Source organism: Pteronotus mesoamericanus, unplaced genomic scaffold (assembly GCF_021234165.1).
Source record: "Pteronotus mesoamericanus isolate MK-2021 breed Mesoamerican mustached bat unplaced genomic scaffold, CSHL_Meso_final contig_27, whole genome shotgun sequence".
In the NCBI taxonomy this organism is placed as follows: Eukaryota; Metazoa; Chordata; class Mammalia; order Chiroptera; family Mormoopidae; genus Pteronotus; species Pteronotus mesoamericanus.
The window spans coordinates 19,717,283-19,726,260 of NW_026555115.1; positions in this window are offsets into that span (position 1 = coordinate 19,717,283).

Below are 8,978 nucleotides of genomic sequence, written 5' to 3' on the forward strand. Positions count from 1 at the left end.
CTGCTTTTTCTATGTGTTTGCCTTTGTCAGGGAGATTTCTTTCATTCTTACAGTTTCTAATTTATCTTTTTGATCAGTTCTTTTTTACTTAAAGAAATCCCATTAACATTTCTTGTAATACTGGTTTGGTAGTTGTGAACTTCTTTATCTTTTTTCTTGTCTGGGTAACTCTTTATCTCTCCTTCAATTCTAAATGATATCTTTGTTGGACAAAGTAATCTTGCCTTTACGTTCTTGTTTTTAATCACTTTGAATGTTTTGAGCCAATCTCTTCTGGCCTGCAAACTTTCTATTGAGAAATTACCTGACAGTCTTATGAGAGCTTCTTTGGATAGAATTAACTGCTTTTCACTTGCTACTTTTAAGATTCTCTCTTTGTCTTTAACCTTTGGCATCTTATGATGTGTCGTGGTGTAGACCTCTTTGCATCCATCTTGTTTGGGACTCTCTATGCTTCCTGTACTTGTAAGTCTATTTCCTTTGTCAGATTAGGAAAGTTTTTTTGTCATTATTCCTTCAAATAAGTTTTCTGTCTCTTGCTCTATCTATCCTCCTTCTAGTATCCCTGTGATGCTCACACTGGTATGCTTGATGTATTCCTAGAGGTCGCATAAACTACCCTCATTTTTTTTATCCTTTTGTTTCTTTTGCTATTCTGATGGTGTTTTATTCTAACTTGCATTTGAGTTTGCTTATTTTATTCTCTGTCTTTATCAGCTGCTCTGTCCCTCGGTGTATTTTTCATTTTGTTGATTGTATTCTGTTCTGACTGGTTCTTTTTTATGTTTTTCATCTACTTTTATGTTTTCTAGCTCCTTGTTGAAGCTCCCACTGAGCTCATTGCTGTTTCTCCCAAGTTCACTGTGCGTTGTTATAACCAATATTTTGCACTCTGAATCAGGTAGATTGCTTGTCTTTATTTTATTTAGTTCTTTTTCTAGAGTTTTGTCCTGTTCTTTCATTTAGAACATGTTTGTTTCTTCATTTCAGTTGCTTCCCTGTGTTTGTGTCTAGGTTTTAGGTAGGTCTGGTACGTCTGCCAGTATTGACAGAGAAGACTTGTACAGAAGGTGTCCTGTGACGTCCAGTGGCACATTCTCCCCACTCACCTGAGTTGAGTTCTCCAGGGGTGTCCCCTTGTATGGGATGTTTGTACTCTCCTGTTGTAGTTGGGCTTTGATTATTGTTGGCACATCAGTGGATGGGGATGGACCCTCTGGTTAACTGGCTATGAGGTCTGGCCATGACTACAGTGGATGAGCTATTCTATGGGTGCTGAACCACAGAGCAGGAGCGACGTTAGCATGTCTCTAGTGCCAGCGGAGTCTGTCCTTTGGGTGTGTTGTTTGTGGAGCTGGTTGGGCTGTGCTCTGGTGTGGTCTGAAGGTGGCCCTGGATGTGTTGGGTCTGGAGCCTGTTGGGTAGGGCACTGGTGCAGGTCAATGGCAGCTGTTGCTTGTGCCCAGTTTGGAGCCATCTGCTGGGAGCTGCGAAGTGATGTGAACATGGTTGCTGCTTTTTCTGAGCTTGGAGGTACCTGGGAGAGACTACACTGCAATCTGAAGCCATCTGCTACTTGTGCCAGCCTTGTAGTCACTTAGTTGAAGCTATGTTCCAGGACAAGATTAGCCACTGTTTATATCAGGCTTGGGGCCACCTACTGGCAGTTACAATGCAAGCTGAGGCCAGTTGCCACTTGTGCAGGGCTTTGGGCCACTTAGCAAGAGGTACAAGGCATACCAGTGCTGCCACTGCTTGTCTGGAGTATGTGGACCTTTGAGAGATACTGGGGAATTCTACAGCATAAGCCAAAGCAGTCTGTTCCTGTGGAGGAGCAGCTGGAAGAGGCTCAGGCCCAGTGAGCAAGTTGGATGTGACAGGGTCTCGGGCAACCACCAGGGCAGGGAAAATGGCATCATCCAGGTTAATGGAGATCTCAGATTTTGTGCCCTCCCCTGCCAAATCTGCTGTATTAGAAGAGAGTTCACAAAGGAACACTGGCACCTACCAGCACTTCTGTCTTTGGAGAGAGTTGCCCCAACCCCTACCAGGAAGTTAGTCAATTCAGTTCCTTCCCATATGTCCCTGGCTTTTTTCAAGCTGCTGCTCCTGAACTGGAGCTGACAATGAATGAGTTTGTGAACAAGTGAGTCTGTGTGCAGTCCCTTTAAGAGCAGTATTTCAGTCACTAACAGACCTTTGTCTCTCTGGGTCACAAACACCACTAGGTTTCACAGCACTCATGCCCTGGGCTGGGGAGCCTGGTTGGGGACTAGGAGCCCTTGTTCCTCAGAGGGGACCTCTTCAGCTGAGATATCCCTCCTGATTTATTTTATTTTTAGAGAGAGGGAAAGAGAAAGAGAAAGGGAGGGAGAGAAACATTAATGTGTGGTTGCCTCTCGTGCAACCCCTATTAAGGACCTGGCCTGCAACCCAGGCATGTGCCCTGACTGGGAATTGAACTGGCCACCTTTTGGTTCGCAGGCCAGCACTCAGTCCACTGAGCTATACCAGCCAGGGTCCCTCTGAATTCTTAACTGCCACACTGAGGGTGTGGAACTTACCCATTCCATGTCTTCACCCCTCCTACCAGTCTTGTAGTGGCTTCTTCATGTTCTTATTTACAGGAATTCTGTTAAGCTAGTGTTGAGCAGGTTCTCAATGATGGTTGTTCTGTAGTTTAGTTGTAATTTTGATGTGTGAGGAGGTGAGCACAGTGTTTACCCACTCTGCCATCTTGACCTGAAGTCTTATTATTAGTATTATTGTCCATTATGCTCGCCTTACAGTGTCTTTTCCTTGCTTTACTTATTTGATTATTTTAAACATAGTTATTTTAAAGTCTCTTTCAATTTGTTCTATTTTCTCTACCATTTGGAGTTGCTACATATAGTCCCTCACTGTCACAGTGGCACATTGTCTTTTGTGGTTTCTAATCTTGTAAACTGTGAAATGATATTTTACAAGGTTCTTTTCCTTGGAAATTCTGCATGCTGTGGGTTATGGAAACACCCATAGAGATCAGTTTCAGGTTTGCCTACTGTAGGGCCTAAAAGATTTGACTGGCTTAACATACATTTCAATGTTAATTTCTCAGATTGAGGCTTCCACCATATGTGAGCGTTGTGAATTTGGACCCAGTCTGTGCTTATTGGTGGGTGGCATAGTGTTAGACAGTCAAGGACTCCCCAAGCAGCAATGACTGCTTTACTTGCTAGGTCAGCTTGCCACACTTCCATATGTGCAGCCACTAAGGAGACAAATCCAAATGGATTTAGGCACATCAAGCAGCATTAGCTTCATGTCTAATTGGTTCTTTCTGTCCCCAAAGCCCAGGGGGATGCTCTGCATATGGTGGGTCTGCATCTCAGCTGATTAACTCAGAGCTTAGGAAACCCCCAATCTTTTAAGAGGGCTGCTGGCAAATGAATCCAACTTTTACCCCTGAGGACATTTTCATTATTATCTTTATCAGGAAACAACTCTTCCCTCAATCTAGGGGGAGACAATATCTCTTGTTTCCAGGGCTCTCTGCTATACAAATCATCCTTGAATAGACAGTTTGGGACAAAAATTGTCATATGCAGAAATGCCCTATCAATTCAAGTGTACAATTCCATAATAGATCATCTGTATACTGTATTATGCTCATATGTTTTGTACCTATGTTTTCTTCTACATAATTTATTGTTTCAAGTCTTATACTTAGGTCTTTGTTCCATTTTGAGTTAATTTTTGTGCATGGTGAGAAATAGCAGTCTCGTGTCATTCTTTTGCATGTGGCTTTCTGATTTTCTCAGCACCATTTAATGATAAGACTTTCTCTTTTTTACGGTATATTTTTGGCTCCTCTGTCAAAAATTATTGGGTCATATATTTCTCGCCTCTCAAGTCTGTTTTATTGGCCTGTGTGTCTATTTTTTCTGCCAATACCATGCTGTTTTGATTATTGGCGCTTTGAAGTCAGGAAGTGTGATACCTCCAGCGTTGTTATTTTTTTCTCAGGGTTTCTTTGGCTATTTCAGGTCTTTTGTGGTTCCATATAAATCTGATGATTTTTTGTTGTATTTCTTTAAAAAATGTCATTGGGATTTTTATAAAGATGAGTATTAGAAACAATAAACAAATACAGTAAAGTTGCAGGATATAAAATCAATGTACAAAAATCCGTTGCATTCTTATATACTAACAGTAAAATTCCAGAAAAAGTGTTGAAAAGAACAATTCCTTCTGCAATTAACACAACAAATAAATAAAGTACCTAAACATAAACTTAGCAGTGGATGTAAAGAACATATGCAATGAAAACTACAAGACATTATTACAGGAAATTGAAGAACATACAAAGAAATGGAAAGATATGCCACATCCGTCAACTGGAAGAATCAGCTTAGTTAAAATGGCCATATTACCCAAAGCAATATACAGATTCAATCCAGGCATTCCTCTTAAAGGGTCCCACGAACAAAGTTACTTGCTGATGGACTCACTCCCTCTAAGCTCCAGTGATGGGGCAGAAGCTCAAAAGGTGCCAGGGACTTACAGGGAGGGACTGAACTGTCTGGCTTCAGGGCAAGGGCTGGAGGAGCAGCATTTCCCCAGAGAGGTGCTGGCAAAAGCTATTGTTTCTTTGTTGAGACCTCCCTCCACCTAGCCTGCACACACAGGCAGGCACTGTATCTGAGTCTCCATTCACCTGACTAATACTGTTTGCCCCACCATGGTAATTCCCTGACCCCTCATAGCATCCAATTTGTAGGCCCATCCAAGGCTTCTCCATACAAGTGGTCTTGGCCTCTATTTGCTTATGCTGCAGACTTTCCTAAAATCTCTCGAAAGTCCACGAACACCAAACAAAGAGCAGCTAGCCTCCATGTGTCCTGTATCTCTGGCTAGGTAGTCCCAAGCTTGGCAGCTGGCCTAAGTTCACAGCTTAGCCTCTCCCAGGCACTTCCAAGCCCAGCACAAGCTGAAACCAATTGCAGATCACTTTGTAGCTCATGCCAAAGGGGCTTTGGTTAGGGCAAAGGCAGCCCTTGACCTTGGCTTGCAAAAAGGGCCCCTTCCAAGAGGCCCCAGACCCAATACACATGGTGGCCAGCTTCAGACCACACCAGAGCACCACCCAACCACCTCCAGAAATAACACCCAAAGGGCAGATGCAGCAGGCACCAGAGCCCTGCTAAAGCGAATCCTGTTTCGTAGGATATGCTCCGCCACTGTAGTCACAGCCATTCCTTAAAACCAATCAGCCGGATGGTCAGTCCTTCCCATTGAAATGCCAATAAAAATTAAGGCTTCACTATCACAGGAAGAAGGCACACACAACCCACACAAAGAACACACCTGGAGCATCTGGCTCAGATGAACAGGGAGAGTACACCCCTGGACCCCGCAGGACACCTACTACATAAAGCCTCTCCACTGAGACAAGGAGACACAGCAGCTCTACTTAATACCCAAAACAAACACAAGGAGGCTTCCAAAATGAGGACACAAAAAAATAAAACAACACATGTCTCAAATGAAAGCACAGAACAAAACTTCAGAAAAACAAGTAAACAAAATGGAGAGAAGCAATTGACAAGATGTAGAGTTCAAAACACTGGTAACTAAGGGGAAGAACAGATCAACTTAATGAGAACTTCAACAAAGAGATAGGCAACATAAAAATGGAGACAGAAAACACAAAAAGGAACCTGTCAGAAATGAAGAAAAAATAACTGAAATGCAAAATACATTAGAGATAAACAATAGATTAGATGAAGCAGGGATCAAATCAGTGATTTGGAAGTTAAGGTAGCAGAAAGCACCCGATCAGAACATCAAAAAGAAAAAAAAATTTTTTTTAAATGAATGCAGTTTAGGGGGCCTCTGGGACAATATCAAGCAAACCAACATTAGCATCATAGTGGTACCAGAAGGAGAAGAGTGCGAGTAAGGTATTGAAAACTTATTTGAGGAAATAATGATTGAAAACTTCCCTAGCCTGGCTAAGGAAATAGACATTCAAGTCCAGGAAGCACACAGCATCTGAAAAAAGATGAACCTAAAGAGGCCCACATCAAGACACATCATAATTAAAATGCCAAAGGTTAAAGACTAAGAGAGAATCTTAAAATCAGCAAGAGAAAAGCAGTTAGTTACCTGCAAGGGTGTTCCCATAAGACTGTCAGCTGAATTTTCCATAGAAACTTTGTAGGCTAGGAGGGATTGGCACAAAACACTCAAAGTGATGAAAAGCAAGGATGTAAAACCTAGATTAGTCTACCCAGCAAAGCTAGCATTTAGAATTGAAGGATAGATAAAGAGCTTCCCAGATAAGAAAAAGCTAAAGGAGTTCACCATCACCAAACCATTATTATATGAAATGTTAAAGTGACTTCTTTAAAAAGATGAAAAAAAAAACCCCAAAAATATAAGTAATAAAATGGCAATAGCTACCTATCTACCAACAAATACTTTAAATGTAAATGGATTAAATGCTTCAATCAAAAGACATAGGGTGGTTGAAAGAATAAGAAAACAAGATCCTTACATTTGCTGCCCACAAGGGACTCACTTTAAATCACATGCAGACTGAAATTAAAGAGATAGAAAAAGATATTTCATGGTAATGGAAACAACTAAAAAAACTGGGTGGCAATACTTTTAACAGACAAAATAGACTTTAAAACAAAGGCTAATAACAAGAGACATAGAAGGACCCAGCAATTTCACTCCGGGGTATTTGTCTGAATACACCCAAAACATTAATTCAAAAAGACATATGCATCCATATGTACTTCACTGCATTACTTACAATAACCAAGATATGGAAGCAAACTAAGTGCCCAACAATAGATGAATGGATTAAGGAGTAGTGCATATATACAATGGAATGTGACTCAGCCATAAAATAGAATAAAATTTTGCCACCTGTAACAACATGGATGGACCTAGAGGGTATTATGCTAAGTAAAATAAGTTCAACAGAGAAAGATAGATACCAAATAATTTCACTTATATATGAAATATAAAAAAGAAAATAAGAAAAAAACCAAACTCATAGATACAGAGAATATTTTGATGGTTTCCAGATGGAAGGCCGGTTAGGAGGATGGGTAGAAAAGGGAAGGGATTAAGAAGTACAAATTGGTAGTTACAGAATAGTTATGGGGATATAAAGTATAGTATAGGGAATATAGTCAATAATATTGTAATAACTATTTATGGTGCTAGGTGGGTATCAGACCGAACAGGGTGATCACTTCGTAAAATATATGTCTAATCTCTATGATGTACACCTGAAACTAATACAATATTGTAGGTCAGCTGTAATGGAAAAAATTTGTTTAAATTGTAAAGAAATGCCAATTATGGCACATTCTTATGCACTCATAAAATAGGGCACTTAATACATTTTATTTCGTTTAGCACTGACTCACCAGTGGTCACTGGTTCGGTTCCAAGTCAGACCACAGGCCTGGGTTGTGGGCTGGGTCCCCAGCTGGGGGCATGTGAGAGGCAGCCGATCCATGTCTTTCTCACACATTGATGTTTCTCTCCCTCTCTTTCTCCCTCTTTCCCCTCTCTCTAAAAATAAATAAATAAAATCTAAAAAAACAAGATCCTTACATTTGTTGCCCACAAGGTTTTTTAAAATCTTTTTAAAAAAGTGCAGTCAATCTGTACAATGGAATCATTCAGCAATAACAAAGAATGAAGCACTGACACATGGGTGAAACTGGAAGACACAAAACCAAGTGAAAGAAGCCTGAAGAAAAGACCATTATAATACAGTATTTCACAAGTGCTGCCTTGACCCAGTTTTTAAGTCATGGTTAAAATTCTCATATCCTCTTGCTTGACTGCAGTTAGGTTGCTGAGCGTCCACCACACCTACTCCCCTTTCAGGCTCTAACACTCTTGGGTTACAATAAACAACTCCTACCGGCCAGAGGCCCCAAGTTACCTAACACCCAGGGGTGGCCTATTCTTCCCTTGACCCACAAATTTATTTAAAATACCAATTCCCAGGAAGCCCACAAAACCTAGCTAGTCTTACTCTGCTTGTCCTACATATACTGCTCACTACAGTTCCTCCAGCAGCTTTTGTTACCTTGTCCCCAGGGGCAGCACCTGTGGCCCCGAGGGGCAGCCTGCTGTCATTTGAAGCTGTTAGTAATAACAACTCTGTCTTTCATCTATCCAGAGTGTCTTTGTGTGTGTCCTCTCATCCAAAGAATCAACAATTATGCCTAATAACATATAACCATAAAACTGCCACAGACATTATTCCATTTATATGTGATATCCAGGATAGGAAAATACATAGAGACAAAAATCAGACTGCGATTGCCAGAGGCTCTGAGGAAGGAAAGTGGTGAGTGACAAGGGGAGGTTCCCGTCTGGGGTAATGAAAAAATTCTGCAACTAGAAAGCAGTGATGGTTGCACAACACCATGAGTTACTTAATAGCACTCTACTGTACATGTTAAAATTATATAAATGATACATTTTGTTATACACATTTACCACAAAAAAGAACATGGCAAAAAATTTTAAAAGGCAGGGTCCAATACATAAGACTTTCATGTACATGTCTTAACATATTCTAATTTCCTGTGAGTACAAAGAAAACAGTCTTACCAACTTTTCTAAGTGATACTCTACACATCAACAGAATGGCTAACATTAAAGACTAACAACATAGAGGGACATGTGGAGTAAATTGCATTTGCATAATGGTGTTGTTGGGAGTGCAAGATGCTACAGCCCACTTGAAAAATCCTAAGTTTCAATTACAATTCTAGGCATTTACCCAAGATACATGGGAGCAAATGTCCACCGAAAGGCTTGCATAAGAACTTTCATAGCACTTTTATTCCTAAGAACCCATGTGGGAAAGAGCTCCGCTGTCCCTCATTTAGATAATATACAGGTTATGTTCCTCACACAATGGACTTCTATTCAGAAAGACACAGACACAACACAGA